At 45.5% G+C, this 25,430-nt stretch overlaps 1 protein-coding gene and 1 long non-coding RNA gene across 4 annotated transcripts in view; both read right to left on the bottom strand.

The window, feature by feature from the left end:
• Rps24 (ribosomal protein S24) overlaps positions 1–25,430 on the bottom strand; it is a 356,908-nt gene that overhangs the window by 266,842 nt on the left and 64,636 nt on the right. The gene's annotated exons all lie outside the window — the stretch shown is intronic.
• LOC114089504 (uncharacterized) overlaps positions 6,534–25,430 on the bottom strand; it is a 44,448-nt gene continuing 25,551 nt past the window's right edge. For 2 of the 3 annotated variants that reach the window (XR_003582175.3, XR_003582177.3), the window contains 3 exons: positions 15,864–15,924; positions 7,443–7,574; positions 6,534–6,883 (listed from right to left, as the gene is read on the bottom strand). This is a non-coding gene — a long non-coding RNA (uncharacterized lncRNA). The remainder of the gene's footprint in view (positions 6,884–7,442; positions 7,575–15,863; positions 15,925–25,430) is intronic. The other variant, XR_003582176.3, reaches the window with a different exon arrangement.

Consider the following 25,430-nt stretch of genomic DNA (forward strand, 5'->3'; position numbering starts at 1 on the left):
TGAAGGAATCTCTAAGAGCTGCTATCTTGGCTTGGTTGCCCCCCAAAACAAAGCTATGATCCAAAGATTTGAGTACAAGTAGCTTATCTGGAAGGTGATCCCAGAAAATTTTGGTGGGGAAAAGGAGGATAGAAACCAAGAAGAGAAAGTAGCCATAAAAAAATATATATATATATCAACCAGGCATGGAGGTACCTGCCTGTAATCCCAGGAGTTCCAGAGGCTGAAGCAGAAGGATCTCAAATTCAAAGCCAGTCTCAGCAATTTAGCAAGGACCTAAGCAACTTAATGAGACCTGTCTCTAAATAAAAAATATTTAAAAATAAAAAGGCTGGGAATGTAGCTCAGTGGTTAAGCATCCCTGGGTTCAATCCCTGGTACAAAAAAAAAAAAAGAATTATCAGCCAGGAGTGGCACACATCTCTATCCCAGCAACTCAGGATACTGAGGCAAGATAATGCACATTAAAAACCAGCCTCCGCAACTTAGCAAGACCCTGTCTCAAAAAATAAAAAGGGCCAGGGATGTAGCTCAGTGGCAAAGTCCCCTTGGGTTCCATCCTTAGTCCCATAAAAAAAGAAAATGGTTATCAAGAAAGTTGTCTCTGTGGGCAACTCGAGCTTACTCCCACAGTGGGCAATGGTGGGAATATAAGCCATAGATTTATTCCAGCCTTGGAGGAAGAAAGTTATATACACCTGCACCTGCCAGTCATTGGTGGAGGCTGCCCTTGTAGGGGTGGGAAGGAGTGTTGTTAAGCTTCCAGCACCACCAAGCATTTGCAGAAAACACTCAGACAGAGGCAGCTGAAAATCTATCCCAGCACACAAGCATTGTAAGGCCCAGAAGGCACCAGAGGGCCCCTCACAGCTTCAGCTGTAGGCAGGGTTGCAGTTTATGGCATTTGTATGATCCTGAAACTCTTTGAAGGAAAACCGCTCCTAGGACTCATGTTCCACTGAAGAGTCCAAGGAAACATGGAGCTAGGAGCTCTCCCAGGGCTGCCCAATCTAGAGGTCTGAAGCCAGAACCTTGTAATGAGAAGTAACCAAGAGTCACTTTTGCTCACCACCTCCCAAAAGCTGGACAGACGTATCCTCACAGACAGAAGCTGGCCTCTGTTCTGCTCCCAATTCATCATTCAGAACATGCTGCTGCATTTTTGACACCCTATATCCAATCCCAGTCTGGACCATTCTGCCTGATCTCATACCCCTACAGTAACTTTCCACTAAGGCAGGCATTTAATATCACTCCTCCCGGGGCCAACCATCTCCTCCTGGGTTCCCGAGGTTGACTGAAAATGGAAATGACCCCAAAGTGATTCCTGTACTCACCCCGTCTTCTCCCAGTGTTCCATTGCACCTGCTGCTGTATTTCTGAAAATTAAATAATAATAATCCAAAGAGAGGTAGATAAGAGTCTAGGTACCCGGGATCATATCACCCCTCCACGCCTCAATACCTGTGTGGCCTCCGTAACCTCTCCTTGTCTCTGGTTTCTACAAAATAGGAATGATAATGATACTTTTCTTGTAGGGTTATTAGACTTGCTAATTTTTATTAGGATGCAATGCACAGTACCTGGGAACAGGAAGTTCTCAGCCATGTTGTCATCAGTCACAACAATAAGACAGCAGCTAATGTTTATTGAGCTCCCATCACATGCCAGGACAAGGCTAAGCACTACAAGGTACTAAGTCATTTAATCCCAGCTCTCTACCTACCTGCCTACCTGTGCTATTATCATCATTCTATGGATGTGAAAAGGAGGTTCAGAGTAGTCACACAGCTGTCCCAGAGTCACTGTATCGGTAAGCAACCAGGAAAAACCTCTCAATTATCCAGGAATGGTTGCCTAGGCTGGCCTCCCAGGCAGGGAGAAACAAGGTTTAGTTCTGCTCAGAAACCACTGCGGCTGCCTGCGCCAGCCAGTCCTCATTCCACCCACATCCCAGAAATCATGGTTCTCCTTGGGCCCCAAGATAAATATTTGATTAAACTTGGAGAAAGACACTCTTTACCTCTGTCCTCTCTGCCTATCAAAGCCTGACCTACACCCGAAGGCTCATTTCTTCCAGGAAGCCTCTCACAATCCTCCCACACCCACCTACAAAGATATTGTATGGAATGGCTCTAGAGTGACCCCCAAAGGCTCATGTGTTGAAGGTTTGATCCCCAATGCAGCCATGATCAGAGGTGGGGCTTTTGGGTCTCCTGTTTATCCTCATGAGCAGGTATGGCTGCTCCATGGAGGCAGAGGCATTGCCTTAAACCCCAGGCCATATGCCTAGGTCAGGAAGTATCTGCCACAGAACTCAATAAAGAGCCAAGAATCCTAACACTGAGAGAAGCCTGGGAAATCCTCAAGTACCTCCCCAAAACCCTCCCTGCATTTACAGAGGCCAAAAGCAAGATGCAGAAAGAGGTACCAACCTGCTCAAATCACCTGGCAGGTAATTAAGGAACCAGACATAATCCTAGTATTTCTGACCATCAGACCAATGCTCTCACTTTGAGGCCTCCCATGAATGTCTCCAACATGATTTATGATATTAAAATAATAGACAGCATTTCTAGCAAAGGGCTCACACACACCACCTTCCCACACCACCACTATTAGGACCCCCGAGTCTCCCCTCCTCTCTCGGGCCTGCTCTCTCCTTCTGTCCTCTCTGTGACTTCTCTGCAAACCAGCCTAGAGTCTCCAGGTTTATTTTCCACTGGTGAGATGATGAGATGTCAGCCATCCGTCTCCACTTTCTCTACTCCAAATGAGAGGGCCGAGATTAATGAAGCATCTTGTCTCAATCACAAGGCCATTTCAGGTTGTGCTTTTTAAGCCCAGTGAGTCGTGCAGATGAATTAATACCGTTTGACCTTTTTATTTTCCATGAGATTTGTGGTGCTCTTCCCACCCCCACCGCACCCCCTAGTGAGGAGGAGACTTGCTCCCTGCCACTTCCCTGATAGCAGACCCAGCAGGAGGGGCCATCTCTCAACACTGTGTGATCACTCCAGGGAGTTAACTGGTGAGGGGGAAGAAGGCAGATGTAACTTCCACAGTCTCCCCCAAACACAACCCATATGTACCTAAAAAAAATCACAAAAGACTCTCCTCCCTCAACCAGCGGACACAGCCTGGAGGTGGGGGAGTGACAGCCTGAAGCAGGTGAGCCCACACATTGCCCATCCCAAGTCCAGGTGCAGTGGAGGCCCAGGGCTTAGTTTGGAGCTAAGCCAGGGCAATATTCATCTAACAGCAAGCTAACAGCTAAGTGTGACCCAAGTTCTTTTAAGTCACCAGAATGCCACCAGGGCACAACTGGAGACAGAGCATGTGTTCTTCCCAAGAGATGGGAAGTATTGGGGAGAGAGAGAGAAAGAAGAGAGGGGAGGCCCAAGGAACATACTGGAAGGATAGAACCTAAATAGTAGAAATAGAGAGAAGAAAGAAGGGAGAGAGAAAGGGAGAAAGGAAGAAAATAAAACATGGAGGGAGAGAGGGGAAGGAAGGAAGGGAGGGAGGGAAAGAGGAAGAAAAGAAGGAGTATAATCTTAAATTTTAGACCATTTGTGTTTTGGCAACATAAATCACTCCTTCCTTATAACTGTTCAGTGAAGACACCTATACACACAAATGCCTTGAGAAGATTGTGTGTGTGTGTGTGTGTGTGTATGTGTCTGTGTGTAGAGTAACAGGAAAAGGGCTGAATTCTACATCTGTCTCCCATATCATGCGAGACCCCTCTACCATCACTAAACTAATTCAGCAGGCCCTCGGAACCAGAGACAACCATGAGCCACTCAGGAATTTTTAAAACTCTTGGAGTCACGTTTGCTTTTAATAAATGCATTCAAAGTCCAAGGAGCATTAGGTTCAAAGAAATCATATCCAGATCTTAACAGGCAGAGTGATCCAAGTTGACATTTAAGTTACATGTGCAAGAATGAAGTCATCCTCTCCACCCCCAGCACCTTCCATGTCCCCAGCCTTTAAGTGACTAAATGCTACCTCCAGACAATAAGACCAAAATCTGTAGCCATCCTTGACCCTAGGCTCACACTTACTAAGACCAATGCTATTGGATGCTGTAATAATCCAAAGACAGGTAGGTAAGAGTCTAGGTGTCGATGTGAGGTATCTCCCAAAAGCTCATGTGCGAGGCAATGCAAGAAGGTTCCGAGGTAAAATGATTGGTTATGAGAGCCTTGACCTAATCAGTGCATTTGTCCCCTATAGGGATTAACCAGTGGTCACTGTAGGCAGGTAGGGTGTGACTAGAGGAGGTGGGTCCCTGGGGGGGGGGGCGTGACTTTGGGGTTTATATTTTTACCTTGTTAAATAGAGCGCGTGTGCACTCGCTCGCTCGCTCTCTCTCTCTCTCTCTCTCTCTCTCTCCCTCTCTTACATGTCCTGAGCTTCTTTCCTCCACCACACTGTCCTACCTTGATGTTCTGCCTTAACTCAGCCCCTGAGCAACAGATCCAGCCATCCATGGACTAAGACCTCTAAATTTTTCCTCCTCAAATTGCTCTTATCAGGTCTTTTGGTTGCAGCAGTGAAAAAGCTGACTAAAGCAGAAGATTTCCCAGGATCCGTTCCCTACTATTAGAGCAACTCTCCACTCCTCAGCTAACAGAGCCCTGGTTTGCTTTTGGCAGTGTGCCCGGCCAGCAGAAATGAACTGAAATTGTTCTGAACCAATCATAACACCTCATTCCTCACATTCCTTGCCTCCCTTGCAGCTAGGAAAAGCCATGCAATCCAGACCTGGCCAATGAGGCCTAGGAAGACTATGGAGATAATTCTGACCATTTAGTTGGTTCTTCTGAAACAAACAAAAAAAAAAAACTAATGGAATTGGCTCTGCCTTCCTCTTATTCCTCTCTTGGATGTAGATGAGATGACCAGAGTCCCAGCAGCTCTCTTTTGACAACAATCAAAAGCAGGACTCTGTAGTTGAACCACTGCCTGCAACCTTCTGTGCTCAGATGTATTAGTACATGAGAAAATGAGCACTATGTGTGCGAGCCACCCGCAGTCAAGGTTTCTGTGTCTTCTACCTGAACACATCCTAGGTGACCCACTCCCCTGTCCACACATCCAAATGTACACCAAGTTCTAGCGACTCCACCTTCCAAACATGCCTCCCTCTGAGCACCTGATCGCCACCTCTGCTCAGCCCAGAACTTCACACAGACACCAGAAGAGACTTTCTAAACTGCAGATCTGTGTAAAGTCCAGCAGTGGCTCCCATTGCTTTACGCAAAGATTGAGTTCAAGGTTCTTAATATGGTCATCAGTGTTCTGTATGACATGAGCCACCTGCCTTCTTCAGGCCTCATCTCCCATTAACCCCTCTCCGGAGCTCACATTTACACACACACACACACACACCAGTTACACATACCAAGTACCCACGCCAGCTACATCAAATCACTCCCCATGTCCCTGACACATGATGCCTTGGCACACTTCGTTCATTCCATGTGATGCCCTCCCCAAATCTTGCTCTTGGGAAAATCAAAAGGGGCTTTATGGAGTAGGGGCCATCTGAGCTGGGTCTTAGGAAGGAATGGGAGTTGTCCACAGTGACCGTCTCTCTCCCTTGTGCTCCGATAGCAAATCTGCTCTTGTCATCAGTGAAGCATTAGCTACGTCAGTGTCTGCGTCCACGTCTCCTCTTCAGTATGTGAGTTCAGATGGGAAGCATCCTGCCTCTGCTGTCTCTCTGTCTTGGCCCTCAGCATGTGCTAGCCACAACCATTGGCCTCTCTCTCATTCCCACTGGAACAGAAATGTGTTCTACCAAAGAATATTATGGCTTGAATCTTGAACGTCCCCCAAGGGCCCATAAATTAAAGGCTTCATCACCAGACTGTGGTACTATTGGGAGGCGATGGGAATTTTTAGGAGGTGGGGCCCAGTGGAAGGAAGTTAAGTCACTGGAGACATGTCCTTGGAGGTTATCTTAGGACTTCACCCTGCTCTGTCTCTCTCTTTTCTTCCCAGCTGCCATGAGGTGAACAGACCTCCTCCCGGCCCCATGCGCCCACCATGATGTACTGTGCCAACATAGGCTCAGAGCAGCAGGGCCAACATTTCCTCTTTTTAAGTTTTTTTTTCTTGGGTATTTTGTCACAGCAATGGAAACCTAACACACTGGGGGAGAGGCCACACACAAGATGGTAGTAATCGGGTCATGTTTGAGAAGAAAAACGGCAGAAGATGAACCTGTGGGAGGAGAATGGATGGCTGAAGTCTTTGGGTTCCATATCTCTTATTTCCTGAGTGAAACTTGCCTCTTCACTTTTCACATGCAGCCCTGACATCTGTGAACAGACCAGCACTATCTCACATGCAGCTGCACACACCCACAAACACACACACCCCACCTGCTAATAACACTGGTGGTGGTGATGGTGGTGGTGGTGGAGACAATGTGACCATACTGACACACAGATCTACGCTGGTTTCCAAGCTGAGGATCATAACATCTGTGCCCAGTGCTACATGTCCCAAAAGGAAGCTTGTGCTTGAGTTTTTGTTTTAATCACTCAGCAAACACTGTGTGTCTCCCATGGGCCAGGACCTGTGCTAGGTGGCGGGGTGACCAGAAGGACCCAAGGAGTTTCCTCCAGCCTCAAGGAAAGAAAGCAGGCATTTCAAATAGAAAACACATGAGGTTACTTTAGTCCAGAAGACAAGGGAGGAGCACAGAGAAGGAAAGGAGGGGGTGGCGTTAGCTGATCCAGGAGCGAGGGGATTTGGACGGAGGAGGAACCAGAGGAACCATCCCACAGAGGACGCGGCGTGAGTGATGACCCGTCTCACTTTCTGCTTCACTTGGTGCTGCTGCTATAGCTCGTCAATGTGTTTTCTGCTTTGAAAAAAAAAAAAAAAGAAAGAAAGAAAATGGCATTTAAAGCCTGGAGCCAGTTAGGAAGATTATAGTGATGGATGAGCCACCAAAAGGAGGTACAGGGGAGGTGAAGGTTTCTGGCCTGGATGGCCCCGTAGAGGGATTTGGACCATATTCAACATAAAGCCATCAAAGGTCTCAGGGTCTGGTGACAACTGCCTCCTATCCGGGCACAGGGAGCCAAGGACAGAGGCAGGGATTTGGCTGTGTCTTTGAGGCTGTGAAGACAGCCACCTGTTTCCAAGACAGCTTCTTGCTCCCGCCCATTGTTCCCAAGGCTCCTAATGAAGCACCCACGCTCCCTCACGCAGAAGAAACACATCGCTCACATGAAATCACTCCTCCTTCGTTTTTCTCCCTTTGCCAATAAGGGGGGGGGAAGTGCCTTTGGTCTCTGCTCACAGTTGTGTGTTCACAAGTGTTCATTCTGGAGAGGACAAAGGCCCTGGGGTTTCTCCACCAAGGCAGAGGCTCAGCACTGGTTGGGTTGAAGGGACAGAGCTGGCCTGACACCCACCTGGGCCTGGGCACCCAGCAAGCTTCACAGCCCGCAAGTGTGTGTAGATCCAGCCGGGTCAGCAAGCTCCCTCCACGGTGGCATCCAGGGGGGAACCAAGATGAGACAACCCCGACCAGCAGGCGGCAAAACCTGTTCCCAAAAGAAAGAGAACCAGCCTTCCGCAGCACCAGGGGCTCCTCATCACCCAAACACCCAGGCTGAAAGTCTGTCTTATTTGGTGCTGCTTTTATAATGCGTCAATAAATATTTTCTGTTTTAAAAACTGCTTTGGCTTCCTTGCAGGAACATGTACTCTCCTTACATCAACATATCTAGAGCTTTATGACCAAAGTTTGTAACAAGCTGATAGAAATCCAAAGGGAAATAGATCCTGAAAGATGCAAAAACATGACACTCCCCCCACCCAGAAAAAATACCCAGCACTGCACATGCGCAGCTCCCAGGCCAGGCCTGTTCTCCAGAGCCCCGGAAGCTTCCTTGCCCTTGGCAGCCAGGCTGGGGAGCCCCCCCACTCTGCCCCAAATCCCCACCATCTGGCATTTTTGTCTGCACAGCACAGACCCTGCTACCCTGGGCTGCCTGCCCACCCTGTGGATGGAGCCCAGACGCTGGAGAGGGCTGCCCAGGCTCTGCCTCCTAACATGGTAACAAGACACACACACACATGTGCACATGCATGCACATGAGCGACACACACACACACACACACTCACACACACACACACAGAACAATACTAGGAACCCTGCTGCCTCCTGGCTCTGTCACCGTGGGTGCAAGCCAGCCCTCCATCTTCTGCCAGCTCTTTCCTAACCCCACCTTCCCCACTCATCCAAGGGGAGCAAATGGGAGGGAGGGTGAAAAGGGGGGAGAAAGGGAGGGAGAGAGGGAGGGAGAGAGGGAGGAAGCAGCCGCAGGGGCGCCAGCAGGACTGCAGGGAGGAAGCAGAGCCCTAGGGAGGGTGAGCAGGCAGGTGGCAGAGGGGCCTTCATTTGCTGGACCATCTGTCTGGAGCCAAGGGAAAGCCCCCAGCTCCACAGCCCAGGCCCTCCCCCATGCGCGTGCGCATGCACACACAAAAAAAAATTTAAAAAAAACACAAACACACATATACAACCATATGCACACAGGTGCTTACACTAACACAGCACTCATTCATTATATAGCCAAAATATATGCACACTGAAACATACTCATATAACCCCACAAGCATACATACACACCCACCCAGCCCCCACACAGACCCATGCACAAACACACATACCCAGGCACACACACTTGCACACAAATGCACACACATATTCATATCACACACAATCCCACACACGTGGATACACTCATACACATATTCTCTCTCACACACATCCACACACGTACCAATACTTAAGTGCATACACATGGCCACTGAAATAATCACATACATTCACACACATATGTATACAATCACCCACCAGGATCTATGGGGTCTACTCTAGGAACCCCTCCCCGGGATACCTTAAACCCACAGATGCCCAAGTCCTCCCTATGAAATGGCTTAGCCTTTGTGTATAACCTACGCAACTTCTCCTGTGTACTTTTAAATCTCCCTAGATGGCTTATAATACCTAATTCAATGCCAATGTTGTGTAAATAATTATGTGACATTCTTTAGGGAACAATGACAAGGAAAAGAAGTGGTGGTGCCTCTTCAGGACACATGCAATTTTTTTCAAATGTTTTACATCTGAGATTGACTGAATCTAGGGATCCAAAACTCCTGAATACAGTGGGACAACAGTATAACCTCTCTCTCTCTCTCTCTCTCTCTCTCTCTCGCTCGCTCTCTCTCTCTCTCTTTCACACACACACACACACACACACACACACACACACCACAGAGGGCCAGTCTATTGGCCACCTTTACTTCCTCTTAAAGAAGACCCTATTGGGACTGGGGACGTAGCTTAGTGGAAGGGTGCTTGCCCAGCATTCATAAGGCACTGGATTCAATCCCCAGCATGCAGGGCGGGGTGGGGGGGTATGGGTGATATGATATCACATGACTCCCAGTACCCCGGAAGGGGCGCCCAAAGGGCCCTCAACAATACATCTGCAAGAGCAAGGACAGCTGCTGCCATCTCCCTGCCAACCCAAGAGGAACCCATGTCCAGCCTCCCTGGCCTGCACCACCTGGACATCCTCCACTGCCCAGAAGGAAGAGGTCTGTTCTGGCAGCTCTCGGGCCTGGCCACACACCGGGCCCTCTTCACCAATGACTGACCCGGAGCCCTGCCACAGAGCTTCTAACCTCACTCATCCGAGGTGGGGCCTCGGGGTTGAGGCTTTCTTAAGTCCTCCAGGCTTCCTGGTATAAATCCCCATTCCCAGATTCATAACCTTAGGGAACTACTGAACCTTTCTAGCCTTACTTTATAGCCTATTTTATAGGACGGTTCTAAGGATTAAATCAAACAATCCATCTAAAACGCATAATGCCCCTAGAAGAGCATGAATGTTAGGTGGGGTTACCATTGCTGACGTCATCCTGCCACAGTGTGTCCCTGAACACATCGTTTAACAAGGAAAGGCCCTGAATTTGTGTAACTCAAACACCATGTGGCCAGACTCATTCTGTGCCCTCGCCCTTGCAGGAGCAATGGTGCCCTGGTTCTTCCACCAGCCAGAAGTCAGTGGGGGTGGGGGGACATTAGGTGGAATCCGCTTCCTGATTTTTATTTTCTTTTCCATTTTTTTTCCAGTGTAAACAACAACAGAGACGCTGCCCTCACATGCCCTAGCTTGCAGGTCAGGAGTGGGCCACTGCCACCCAATTTCATCATCACTCCAGCCTGCCTGGGGTGTCCAGTCACCATTTTCATTAAAAGAAAACAGAGAAAGCTTAAGAGATTTACAGAGTCACATGGCCAGCCAGCAGCGGGTGCCTCTGGCTCCACCTCCAGAGCACTTCCCTGCCACCACTGTGTCAGCTTTCAAGACCTCTGCTCAGTCCTCTGTGCCTCTTCTATCCTCTGAACCCTATGCACCACCCAGTGCCTCCATGACATGCCAGCCTGTCATTCTTCTCAGGGGTACAGAGGCTTCTCAGGGATGCAGAGGCTCAGTGGCAAATAGTCTAACACCAGAGTGACTGGTGAGTGATCACAGTCCTGTTCTGGGGGTACTAAAATGGAAGGGGGGGAAGGCACCCACAGCAGTAGATGACTTTGGCTTGACTGTTTTGCTGAAACAGGACCTAGGAAGGGACAGTGTCTCCTGCAACCTCCTTGGCCTCAGGCACCATTAGGTAGGATACTGTTTCAGGGACCATGGTAAGATGCACCCGTTCATTGCACCTTGCGTGGAATCACAGCCATGCCACACCTGGCTATGTGATCGTCGTTTCTTAGCTTCTTTGGGCTAAGATGGGACCATACCCTTCTCATCAGGAAATTGTGGGGTGTGATGTGATAAAGCCTGAATGTGATCACCTGGTGCCTGACGCATGCTAAGAGCTCAGTGAGCTGATTTTAGCCTTGTTAACTATTATCCATATTTCAAATTTTATTTTAAAACCACAGTGCAGCCCAGGAGGGTGGACACACCTGTATTCTTCCAAGCTACTTGGTAAGATGAGAAAGAAAGATGGCAAGTTCAAGTTTAGCCTCACCAACTTATAGAGACGTGATCTCAAAAGTAAAGGGGGGGGGAGTGCTGGGGATATAGCTCAGTGATAGAGCACTTGCCTAGCATGTGCAAATCTCCAGTTCTCCAGGACAGGAAGAAGAAGAAGAAAAAGAAAAAACACACACAGACAAGGACTCTAGATTATTTATTTTCAAAAATATATTCTATTTTAAGGGCTGGGGATATAGCTCAGTTGGTAGGGTGCTTGCCTCAAATGCACAAGACCCTGGGTTCAATCCCCAGCACCAAACACACACACACACACACACACACACACACACACACACATACACGCACACAAAAGTAAAAATATAATTTAGCCAGGAGCAATAATACATGACTGTAATCTCAGCAGCTCAGGAGGCTAAAACAAGAGGATTGCAAGTTCAGTGCAAGCCTCAGCAACTTAGCAAGGCCCTAAGCAACTTAGCAAGACCCCAGCTCAGAATTTAAAAATAATAACAATAATAATAGGGCTGTGGATGTAACTCAGTGTTTGTTTAAATGCCCCTGGGTTCAATTCCCAGTACAAAATAATAATAATAATAATAATAATCCCAGCCAGGCATAGTGTCACACACATGTAATCCCAGTGCTCGGGAGGCTGAGGCAGGAGGATTACAAATCCAAAGCCAGCCTCAGCAACAGCAAGGTGCTAAGCAACTCAAGGAGACCCTGTCTCTAAATAAAATACAAAATGTGGGATGTGGCTCAATGGTTAAGTGACCCTGAGTTCAATCCCTGGTATCTCCCCCCCAAAAAATTAATCCTGAATGAACTACAGTGGTGTCCGCTGGCTAGATTCTGCTGTAGCTACTGCCCAGCAATATTAACTTCCACTGTAATGTGAATCCCTCTTTGTAACCATGGAGGACAAAACCCCTACTCCCAAGAAGTTTAGATTTTCCGAGAGAAGAGTAAGAACTCTAGAAATAAACACCATATAAGCAAGCAGATGAAAAATGGGCCAGGCGTGGTGGTACATTCCTGTAATCCAATGGCTCAGAAGGCTGAAGCAGGAGAATCACAAGTTCAAAGCCAGCCTCAGCAACTTAGTGAGACTCTATCTCAAAATAAAATTTAAAAAAGGACTGGGAATGTGGCTCAGTGGTTAAGTGCCGCTGGGTTCAATCCTCACTACCAAAGAAAAAGAAAAACGAAGAAAACAATCTACCTCCCTTTGCAAGTAAGGAAAATGAGACTCTGAGAAGCAAAAAGACCTGCCTGAGGATACACAGCTAATGAAGGACAGGTCAGGGGCGGGAGCTCAGGTCTGCCTTGATGTCAATTTCAGGTTGTTTCCTCTGTACATACGAGCTCAGAGGATTCCATTTCAAGGCAAGTATAAATTCTGGAAAACTGGAGTAGTGGGTCCCCTCACTGCATGGTCTAAACCTCTCAGAGTACCTCAGAATTACAGAAAATATGAAGGCCTAGGAAATGAATATAGAAGAGAAAGTAAGAAGTTTTAACTCTCCCATCCACAAACACTGCAAAACACATAAACAACCCAGAAAGGACCCTCACAGGAGATAACAACACTATCCATTTTTACAGAGGGATTTACAAGACCTGAATAAATGGGGAGACACACCATATTTGAGGAGTGACTATGGAGAAATTCATTTTTCCAACTCAGCACATGACTTGAGCCAATCCTAATCAAACTCCTAAGAGATTTTCTTTAGAATTTGGAAAGATGATCCTAAGCTTCATCAGGAAAGATGAATAAAGTTAGGCAAGAAAATAATAATAATAACACAGAATAAAAATAATAACACAGAAACAGCGATGGAGAACTAAACAGTGGCTATGAAAATTTTGTGTGCATCTACGAAATTAAAACAGCAGAGCTGGGGCGAGAACATGCAGGTCAGTAAAACAGAAGACATAGCCAGAAATAGGTGCAGCTGTCAAGTCAAGGATGCTCCACAGGTGGCAAGAACAGGACAGATGATTGAACAAACTGACTCAGGAAAACTGGGTACTTGGGGGGAAATCCTACTGCAGCCCCGCCTCATGGTATTATATTAAAAGCCAAATAAGGAGGAAATGCAGTGGAATATTTATCTGGGTTCTTTCTAAACACAAACAGTTGGGGAAACTTCAGATTCAACTATGCACAAACTGAAACTTCTGTAAGTCAAAAATCAACATATGACAAGGGTCAAAGCTGGATAGTGGGTACATGGGGTGGGTTGTTATATTAAATCTGCTTTTGTGTATATCTGAAAATGTCCATGGTGAAAAATAAGCTTTTTTTTTCAATTTCAAAAGCCAATATAAATTTAAAAGGCAAACAACCAAAGGAAAAAATACATCTACTGCCAACATTTACCATGAAACATTATAATCTTTAAAGTCTAAAGAATTTCTTCAAATAACAAAAATGCACTAAAGCCTCAGTACTTAGGAAGTGACCACATGTTGACGACCCCCTCAGCATCCAGGTCCCCTTCATGATTCCTCATGGGACTTGGTTTCTCCATGAGAGACCCACAAGGTTCTGAAGAAGTTAATTCCATCCCTCCTAGCTGGTCTGGATCATGTGACCTAGCTCTTCCAATCAATACATCCCATTCCTCAGCTCTGTGATTGGCTTAGGAAGGGGGCATGTGACCAAACTAGCCCAAACAATGAATCTCAGGGCTTCTGGTGGGGAGTTAGGGACAAAGAAGATTTGTTTGTTTGTTTGTTTGTTTGTTTGTTTGCTTTGTGGGTTTTTTTTCCCCTGCTTTAGGATATTAATGTAACCCCAGATCCCTGGACCAGGAGTCCAGGGGAGAAGCCCTCTGAGATCAACACTAGGAGGCAGAACCAAGCAGTCAAGAGAAAGAGAAAGCTAAGTCTGGGACACTTCTTGAACCCTTGATGAAGTTCCACTTTAAACTAGCCCTTAACTACATCATGAACAACCAGACGAAGGAGAAGTTATACTCCATTTATGTATGATGTGTCAAAATGCATTCAACTGTCATATATTAGATCAACAACAATAAATAATTAGAACAACGACATAATTAGAACAACAATAAAAAATAAGAAACCTAGCCCTTAAAGCTAGTCTTGTTTAACTGCATTGAACCAAGAAAAACAGCCAAACTAACATAAGCTAAATGGGCCTAAATATGTAGGGAACTCCACGCATGCTCGTCCAGCAGAAACAGAAGAAGGGTTTGCACATGCCCCACCAGTGGGCAAAGGGGCTCAGAGAATGCTGGGGCCAGGCTGTTTCCTTCCCACAGAGGTTGGGGAGCTCCCTCCTCCACTCTGGCTCACCTCTGGGTTCCCAAGGCCCCTTGCTCTCTCCCTCCCTCTGAGAGAATAGACTAAACACCACTGAGACCACAGGAATCACCATGAAAGACAAACTGCCCTCAGTAATATGAGGGGCTCTGCTCAGGAATGTGCTGAGACACCTGGGAAAGCTGCTTTGGATTATTGCAGTATAGACACATGGAATCTCCAATCTGAAGTTTCCTTCTCCTGTCCCTAGATGGGAAAGCAGACCAGGGAAATTTCTAGAAGAATGCAACTGCATAGGAAGAACTCAGCATTGCACGAGGACCATCAGGAGAGAAGACCAACTTCACTCACTCTCTTGGGTGGCCTTTTCATCTTTCTTAGGCCAAAATGAGGACTTCTCCATCCACTCAGAGAGGACCAACTCTAGCCACAGTAAAATCAAGACACCTTCAGGCAAACCCAAAAGCCAATGCACTTCTTCACTACAATGTCTTTCTCCAGCCAGCTCAGCTCTGAAGTGCCCTAATGAGTATGGTGTGTGACCCAACAATTGGAGCTGCCCACTGCACAGGGCCTGTCTTGAGTGGCCAGAATACCTAATACCCCACCTGAAATTCCAGATGCCTGGACTCAGCACAAAATGACCTTTGCTAAATTTGGTTCCAGGAATCCCACTTTTCTAAGAGTTCTTTTCTAGGATCACATTTGTCTGTTCCTAAATGACTTCCTTTCCAGATCATTATCTTTGTATTCTTTCTAATTATCTTTGGATAATATTTGATAAGGACAAAAGAATAAGTATTACCCATATAAGTTAAGTTGACACCTCTCAGTTCTCCACACAACTCAAAAGTTAGATCATCACCAGGAACTTGTATCCATCTACTCCATTCCCAAAGGAGTCAAATCTTCAAATTTTCATGCATCATTCCTTTATGTTTTGTGCACCATGTTTACATATAGAAATGAATTATAGAACTAGAGTTATGTTACGTGTGGGTCTCTATAGACTTGCTTCTTTCACTCAATGGTGTGTTTCCAAGACATGACCATGTTGTTCCAAATGGCACTTATTCATTTTAGTTGCTGAATGTTTCTTTGTATAAATGCATCCTAATTTACATACCTACTCACTATCTACAGTTCTTTGAGTTGTGATTTGTGTGTTGTACTTCTACAAAAATGTCCGTGTGCAATTACAAAGGGCTGTCTGGGTTCCACACCTAGGAGCACCATTGATGGGTCAGTGTATATTCAAATGTTTGATTTCACAAGATAATATCTAATTGTGTTCCCACATGTACTATTTGAGTGTGTAGTTACCTCTATATTGGTCCAATTATCACTCCCCAAACTTGAAGAGCGGGGCTTATCCATCTCTGCCCATGTCTAATGCCTGCAGTATGCCTTCCTGCCATGTGGCTTGTGTTGGTCCATGGAACACGAGCAAAAGCAACACATACTTTAGCTAAGCAGAAACTTTAGGAGACATTTCAAGGTTCAACCCTTACTCTTTTGCTCTGCCATGAGAATATCATGTCCCAGGTGGGAACTGTTCCACCAGGCTGGATCCTAGGATAAACAAACAGAGCAACATAAATAACAAAAGATAAGAATGAGAAATAAATCTTTGTTGTCATAAGCCATTGAGTCTGGGGGCTGTTTATTACTCCATCATTATACAGCAAACTCTGACATTCCAGATCTTTGACTAATATATATGGAGCATCTCCCACATACCGGCCACCAGATCAGTTCTGTGAAACAAGGCTGTCCAAGACAGACCAGGTTCACGGCTATACAAAATACACCCTGAATGATCAGCAGGTCCCAAAGGTTCTGGAAACTTTGTAGTATAATCCCCAGAGACAAACCCATCAGTTGGGGCCCTTTCTGTTGGAAGTGAAAGGCTTACTAAAGAAACACAGGAATTTACTGATTGTCATAAATGGAAAGTCCAGGGACTAAGCTTGAAGCAGGGACAGATCCAGGAGACCCTGTTCCTAAATGAACAGGGTCCATCCTCTCTATCTCTCAGCTCAGTTTTATTCTGTCTGTCCCATCCTCAGACAGCCACTCCTCTCACAGGGCAAAACGGCCACCACCAGCAGATCCAGGCTATCCCTTTGTAATTCTAAGACCATCAACTTCTATAAGAGTCCTGAACCAGACTCCCAGAGCCACATTGGGTCACAAGCCTGTCTCTAAACAATCAAAGTCCAATGAGATGCTATATATCGAGGGGCCCTGTCTTGGATCTTGAGCCATCCCCAGAGTTCGTGACAAAGTCACCCTACACAAACCCTGTGGATTGAGAATAGAATAGGTGCAGGTACCTACTCAGGAAAGGCCAGGGCTCCATACCAGAAGGGAGGGCAGGTGCTGAACAGGCAAGCCACAAATTCCAAGCAGCAACCTCACATCCCTCACCAATGGTACCCTAGCGCCAACACGTACTCAGGGGTGATGAGTTCACACATTTCTTCCAAACTCCACATTCAGGGACATCTGGTACCATGAAATCAGCCATCATGGGAGTATTTACACTGTGGAAATAGGCAAGCACTGCAAATCAGGGCTTTCATCTTCCCTGAGAACAAGTTGCTACACATTCCCAGCACAACACGGCCCCTTTGCCCAAGTGTCCTGTTGGTTATAGCTACAGCTCTGCCTCACATAACAGCGTCACCGGGCAAGTCCCCGATTCCTCCTGGACTTGATTTTTTCAGCCCTTAAGTGGGAAAGATGGGCTCACTGCTTTTGAAGTTATATTCCATCTCGGACAGTTAGAGACCCTAAAAAGGATGTGTGTACGCGGGTGCACATACATACACACATGCGCAAGTTTAAATTTTGCTTTCCCTGCATCAGAAATCATAAATGCAGGGACTGGCTATAAACTCCAATACGATTTGGTGAGCTGTACCTCTTCACTTGGGCTATTAAATCATTTTCCCTCCAAAGGTACACATGTTGTGGCATAAGGAGCAAACTGTTGACAGATGGTGGAGAAACTTCACAGGCCCATAATTGAGACTTATTTTCATACATTCGTGCCAGTTTGAAATCTAATTGCCAATAAAACAATACTGTGATACTGCCACATCTAATACCTCCGCCACTCTCCAAAGTTACACTTGAATCCACTAGTAAATTCTAATCTCCCAGAGAAAAATATTTCCCCCTCTCTGTCGGAAAAGCAGCGCTATAAATCCACATACAGTGGTTCATTTTCAAATGTGAACCTCCTTTCCCAGGTCCCCAAAGAGCCCTTACTGGGCTAATGTTAGTGCCTGCCTGAGAGCAGTAGATATTCTCTGTTTACTTGACAGAAGCACAGATGTGGCGTGGCAAGCCTGGGATGGGGTCTTTTGCAGAGAGATGCACAAGGTTCCTTTGGGCCAAGGTACCCTCTTTCCCTCCCTCCTGTCCCCATACTCTGCTTTGGTGATATTTTGTCCCAATAATGGGAAGAGACCCAACACCGCCCACTGAGGGAGGATGGTAAGAGGAGCCCCTCCCCGCCCCTCCCTGCTTCTCTGTTTTCACTCTCTTGATGAAAAGGTTTGAGGATTGATCGATCCAGATCAATTTGAAGCTGTAAATAAAAAAACGAGCTTTCAGTGGGATGAAGCAGTGCAGGGGCTGTGTTCGTTTGTGTGGATTGAAAAATGTGACCTGTCACCTCGAACCACAACCCTGCTAAAAGCACTAATAGCCATCCTTCCCAAGTCAGAGTCTTGCCCAGTTGACAAAGAAATAGTTATGGAGGGTGGAATCTGTGCCAAGCTACCTTTGCTGCAGCAAAGACAGCAGACACAGTCCTTGCCTATGTCACCTTTACATTAGCCCTGGATGCTAAGGTTTTATTTTCCCGTTTCACAGATAGCAAGCTGAGGCTCGGAGAGGTTAATTCATTCTTTCTTCAGGGTGCTCTGTGATTTACAGAAGTGAGATTTGGACTTGGATTTTCTGATTTACCTCCAAATCCAGTCCTTTTGTTACAAGGATTGCAATGTGACTACGGGAGCTTTGTAAAGTTCTGTCTCTGGTCCCAGCTCTCCCACTCAGCACCACAGCTTCCCAACCTTCCACACAACGGGTCTTGAAATACTTGAATACAGTTATCATAGCTTCCTGGAGGCTTCCCTTGTCCATGCAAAATATAATCATTGACTTCAGACATTCCCAAAGTCTTGGCTTGAATTCTAGACCAGGACTTCTCAAACCTAAGCAAAAACGGGGATCGTTTGAGGAACTTCCTGAAATACAAATTTTGACTCAGGAGGTCTGGTGTAGCATTCCTAATCAGCTCCCAGGGGATACAGATGCTGCTGGTCCGTGGGCCACACTTTGAGTAGCAAGGACATAGACCTGAACTATTCAACATTGGTAGCCACTTGCTATAAACATGCCTACTGAGCACTTGAAGTGATGTTAGTCTCACCAAGAAACCAATTTTGAATTGGGTTGAATTTTAATTATTTAAATTTTTTTAAAAACAGAGCAGTATGAGATATTTTCCCTCTAAAAACAACTTATTGTTTTGGTAGGGCTATATTTCATTTTAACCATTGAAAATTTAACATGTGAATTGAGATGCACCAGAAGTGTAGAATATACACTAAATTTGAAAGACTTAGTAAAATTCTGGTCACAGAGGCAGGTTGGATAATGAGAACAAAAATAGAGTTACCTAGAAGGCTTTAGGTTGAACATGCTATAGCACAGTAGGGCAACTATAACTCTCAGGAAATTATTTTATAAAGAACTTTAAAAAGGAGTTAGAAGTTTCCTAACACAAAGAAATAGTAAATATTTAAGGAGATGGGAATGCTAATTACCCTAAATTGATCATTGCGCACTGTGAACATGTCTCAAATTATCACACTGTACCACATAAGTATGTACAATTATGATATGTCAATTTAAAAAGCAGCCCTAGTACTTAGAGAAAAAAGAATGTAATATCTCAATAATAATGTGTTTATGTGGATTACATGCTAAAATTATAGTGTTATCCAAAGTATTTTATTGGCTGCTTGAACATTTTAAGTTATGTAGGCATTGTGATACTATGAAATAGGTATTTGATCTTGGCCTACAACTCCCCAAATTCCTGTTATCTCAAAGTGGTAAGTGTCCTTTTGTAGGTTATACAGTTGACTACTGGCTGGCAGCCTGTAGGTAGCATCGGGATTGGGCTGGTCCCCTGAAACAGAAAGTCAGGATTAAAGGGTTAGGATCTTCAGCCTTATTCCCCAAGCTCCAGGGAAGTTCAAGTTGACCACCAATGGACAATGATTTAATTAATCATACCTATATAGTGAAACCTCCCTAAAAACCCAAAAGGACAGTGTTCAGAGAGCTCTGGACAGCCAAACACAGGAAGGGTCCTGGAAGGTGGGGCACCCAGAGAGAGCGTGGAAGCTGCATGCTCCTTCCCCGATGCCTTGCCCTCTCCACCTGTCTCTGTCCATTTTCTGTTTTCATGCAAAATACTTGAGGCTGGGTACTTTATAAAGAAAAGAGATTTATTTAGCTCACAGTTTTCAAGATTGAGAGTCCAAATAGCATCCCACAGGGCCTGGGAATGGCCCCTCTGGCTATATCACATCATGGTAAATAACATCATGGCAGGAGACAAGAAGCAGGAAAATACACACACACACACACACACACACACACACACACACACACTCACACTTGCACATGCTGGTCTCTCTCCATCTTCTAATAAAGCCACCAGGATTCCATCATGGGGGACTCACCCTGCTCACCTTACCTAATCCTGGTCACTTTCCAAGGGCCCCACCTCTAAACCATATAGTCGGATTGTTTCCACCTTTCTGATACCCCACAGGGGATTAAGTTGGAATCTAAGTTTCTGAGAGGGTCAATCCATATTCGAGCCATCGTACCCTCTCTTCATCTGGGTTCATCAGTAGCCTTTGTAATCCCCTTTATAATAAACCAAAAGTAAGTAAGTGTTCCCCTGAGTTCCCTGAGCCACTGCAGCCAATGAGTTGGACCTGAGGAAGAGGTATGAGAATTCTGTAGGTCAGAAGCACAGGTAAAACAACCTGGGGTTCACAACTGCCATCTGAAGGGGTCTTCTTGGGGAATGAACCCTTGACCACTGGGATCTGACACTATCTCCAGTCAGAATTGCATTGAATTAGAGGACACCCAGCTGGTGTCCACTGCAGAATTAACTGCTTGCTTAGTGTGTGGGGAAAAAAATACCCACACATCCAGTCACAGAAATCTTTGGGTTTGACTGTTGAGTGCGAGTATATGAGAAACTGAGTTCGGTTTGCCCACATTCTCAGATGTATGTATGTATCTGGCTTGTGTTATATTTCTCTCGAGCAACCAGGGTCTAGATTCCACAAAAGCCTGATCACCAGCTCTGGTTTATCCATACCCAACAGACATGTCGTCTGAACTACACTCAGATTGGTATAACCTGAGGTTGTATCACATCACACCAAACCCTATGTCTTTCTGGATGACCTGGTGTCCAACCAAGTCTCCCCTAGATGGCCTAGATTTCAAAAACATTTTCACTCAGAACACGTTGCAGTTTTCCCTTTTCAATTTATCCTGTCTGTTCTAGCCCTTTCTCTCTGCCAGGAAGGGTCTTTGGGCACCTTGATTGTGTCATTCAACATATCCCCCTCAACCCCAAGGCTCCCTCATGTTTGACAAGCTTGTCCTCATGTGTTCAACCAGGGCAGCAATTAAATTGTTGGAGGGGATTGACCACATCCAGAATTCATCTCTCGCCCCTACCACCCGCCCCCGAGTCCTGCACCAGGGAAGACAGCAGCCTGTGTACCAGCAGTCTTGCTGTTCCTCTTTCTCTGCTCACCTCTCTACTGTTGCCCAAAATCCACTCCTTCCTGTCTCTGCAGGCAGGTGAAAGAGCTCATCCAAAACTCAGCTGAAATGTCACTGCTACAAATGGAATTTTCCAAGGGAAATAGCCATGGATGGATGTAAAAATATAGCCAGAAGGAAGTTCAAAACAGTGCTATTTATAGTAGAAGATAGTAAGCAACAACTCACATAGTGTCTAAAATGGGAATTGGTTAAAAGGGACTGTCAGTCCACCTACTGGAATGATCTGCATATCTTTTTTAAATGATGTTATAGAAAGCCATATAATGCCATGGAAATTTGTCCTTAATATATTTTAAGTGCTAAAAGCATGTTACAGAACTATACATGAAGGGCACTATTTTTAAGTATTTATTTCTATATTGGGGAAAAAGACTGGCACAAAAAGCACATGGAAATGGTAACCATGGCTGTCTCTCGGTGATGAAATCGCTTTAGTTCTCCAGGCCCAGGGTTCTGTCTGAATTCTCTTGTTTAATATTTGCTGTGACTGGGCAAAATAAAAGGCCTCACCTGGATTTTATCAGAGACCAAAACTGAGGCCCAAAGAGGTCACTCAGCCCATCTCAGGTCCCTCATCGGGAAGCACAGGGCCACCAGAGATTCAGTCTTCCTGTGGAAAAAGCCAGAGGACCCCCTCCCAGAGGTTGCTACTTCCCTCCTAGCAGGTAGAACTTGGAGGGTCCCACAAGTACAGGAGAGCCAGATTCCCACAAGGTGTCCAATTACAGCCAACTGCCACCTGTGCACTAGACCCCTCTTGCCTACTCAAGGACATGGCTTCAGCCACATCTCTGTCTTCTCCCTGTCCCACATCATCACATGTCCCCTCTCTACAAGATCATTTCTTTCAGCATACATACATGCTTTTATTAACTTTTTTATTAAAGAAAACAACTGCAGGCTGGGGGTGTGGCTCAGTGGTAGAGTGCTTGCCCAGCGTGCACAAGGCCTTGGGTTTGATCCCCAGCACCAAAAAAAAAAAACCAATTGCCTCTCCTAACCCCAATTTTCCCTCCAGTTGCCACTCCATTTCTCTCCTTTTCAGCAAACCTCCTTGAAAGAAGAGCACGCAGGTGTATTCAATTAGTGGTGGCAATTATTAGGAACCCCATCAAACAAGGAAGTTTGATGGCAGGGGAACCATCTTTGCAGGACAATCCCTGACAAATGTCTCCTTGGAGCTCAGAGCCTATGCAGCAGGGCACAGAGCACTCCGCCATTGCACAGCCTACCCTTGTGGAGAGTAAAAGGTGAACTTTGGAGCAGCAGGAGCAGCATCAGAACTGGTGTCTCCTGGATCCCAAAGGTACCTCCAGAAGGAATATGATGGGACATTCGGAAGGCACGGCCAGATCATAGCCAGCTAACAGCATCAGCATTGGCTCCTCCCAAGGATGAGTACTGAATCAATGCTAGCTAGCCTTCTGTGTAAATCATAACATCATCAACACCCTTTTCTATTTTCTAAGCACTTGTCATATGGCCTAATGGAAAGTGCAGGACCTCTGAGGTCAGACAGATCTATTTTTGAACCCTAGCTCTGCTACGTACTAGCTGTGTGACCTTGGGAAAGTTATCCAACCTCTCTAAACCTCTATTCCTTCCATGGCAAGTGAATTGCCAGAGGAGACAACAAATGTATATTGTTAGACAACTTGGTGCCTAGCACCCAGATGCTAGAATGGGTATCCATTAACAGTAGCTACTGACCTTCACAACAGCACTGGGAAGTAGCACAATGGTAGGGGTCCCTTTTTAGGGGGACTGGCCCTTCAAACAAATGTCATCTAATGAGAAATTCCTTTATGGTCACCAGCCAGTTCCCTGCATAGGTTGAAGCCTCTTGTCTCAAGGAATAGGAAGCGCCTACAACTCGCCTTGCAGTAGGTTTCACTCACATAAAAACTGCCAAGGACTAATTCTAAGAGCTGTTGGGGGATAAAGGCATAGTTCATAGTAATGTAGGGGTTCACTCCTGAGTGCTCTAGCTTGTGTAGACCCGGCTATCTCCATAACGGCACAGTCACTCCCAGGTAGCCCCACACAAAAGAAGAGCCTTTACTCTCCCCAAGGGTGGGGCTCCCCCTCCGCCCTCAGCTGTCCCTCAGGAGCAGGAGGCAGAATGATTCCCTTCACTTTGCTTTACTGTACCCCAGGGAGGGTGAGTTCCCTGGATGAGAGCCAAGCTTGTTAAAGATAGGAAAGTCGGCTCTTAGTTCCTTGGAACTAAGGACAGAAAGTAAAGTAGATGTCTGTAACTTTAGATTCTCTAAACAATTTAGGTATTGTCACCTGGTAAAATAATGGTGCCTCAGTGCTATGGACTAAATTATGTTACAAAAAAAAATTATATATTGAAGCCTTAACCCTCAATTTGATGCTATTTGGAGATCAGGCCTATGGAAGGTCACTGGGCTTAGATGAGGTCATGAGGGTGGGGCTCTAATAATGGGATTAGTGCTCTTCTAAGAAAAGACTCCAGAGAGCTTTTAAGCCAAGACAAGGCCATGTGAGGACACAGCAAGACAGCCATCCACAGCCTAAGGAGAGCCCACACCAGACACCAACCCCACTTCCAGTCTCCAGAACTATGAGAAGTAAACCTCTGCAGGTTAAGCCACCTAGTCTGTGGAATTTTGTTATGGTAATCCAAATTAAGACAGTCATTGGATCTGATTTTTTTTAATGATATTTTTGGAATACTCGTGAAAAACAGAATCATTACTTAAACAGTTACCATTGTAAGTTAACCAAACTTCAAAAATGATGTTTCTAAGTACTTTATGAAAAAATAAATGATTCTGAGATAATTCAGTGCTATTTTCATGCATCCTGAATGTTTGCATTATCCCCGCCTCTAATCTTGGGTGGGAGGCAAGAGTTTTCTTTCTTTCTTTTTCTTTTACTTTTTGTTACCAGGGATTGAATCCAGGTACACCTAACCACTGAGTCACATCTCCAGCCCTTTTTATTTTTTTATTTTGAGACAGGGTCTCACTAAGTTGCTTAGGGCCTTGCTAAGTTGCTGAGGCTGGCTTTGAACTCACGATCCTCCTGGCAAGGCAAGAGTTTTCTTGTAGATTTCAAAAGAATTCAAAAAGAACATGAAGAAGCTGGGGTTGTGGCTCGGTGGTAGATCACTTGCCTGGCATGTGTGAGGCACTGGGTTCCATCCTCAGCACCACATAAAAATAAACAAAATAAAGGTATTGTGTCCACCTACAACTAAAAAATATTTTTTAAAAAAACATATAAACCAAAAAAATGAAGTCCATTGACAACTAAAAGAAAATTTTAAGAAGAAGAAGAACATGAACTCTTTGAAAAGACCAATGCAGAGTTAAAGTGGATAATCAAAAGTCAGAGTTCAGGGGAGAAACAGAAGAAAGCAAGAAAAATATTTAAAGAAGTAAAACTGCTTAGAAGGAACCAAAAGAAGTAGAAACAGGAAAGACAATGTTAGAAAGATATACAGAACAAAAACCATTCAGTAACATGATAGATGGGTCATAAGAACAGATACATGACACCAATAAGCACTTACTAGGGGCTCCTGAAGAAGAAAACAGAACGGGTAAAGCATAAAAGTAGTCAAAGACATAATAGAAGACAACATTCTAAAATAAAGGAAGACCCAAAACTATAGGCCAAATTTGCAAATCTGAGATTTGTGATCTCAGACTAATTTCCTCAAAAAGTAAAATCGTCAATGGCCATTCCAGCCAAAAGGTAAAGTCAGCCATAGCAGGTCACAGTGAGATTTCCTCAGTGTTCCTCTCTGCAAGAGTCATTGTCCAAAACAGAAGAGCAATTCCTGCAGAAATCTCATCTCTTAAGACTTTTATAAACCCAGCCAAAGTATCCACCAAATATAACAGAAACTCTCAAAATACAGCTCCAGTCAAATGCTTCCTCATGAAAAAATCTAGCCAATCAGAACATGAACCCAAAAGCAGTATGGCCATGGTCATTGGATCACTGATGGGCTGGGGACACCAGCCAGATCAACAAGCAGCAGCTCCAGGACCTCTGCTGGAGCATCCAGGCAGAAGGTGCTCTGCCTTCTGCTCGCGTTGCTCAGCTAAGGACGGAAGCCTGGAGTTCCTAGTGGCTATTTTTTGGAAACTGTCCAAGAAGTAGGCCAACAAGGAAAGTAAAGCCTCAAGACATTC

Source organism: Marmota flaviventris, chromosome 4, assembly GCF_047511675.1.
Source record: "Marmota flaviventris isolate mMarFla1 chromosome 4, mMarFla1.hap1, whole genome shotgun sequence".
NCBI lineage: Eukaryota > Metazoa > Chordata > Mammalia > Rodentia > Sciuridae > Marmota > Marmota flaviventris.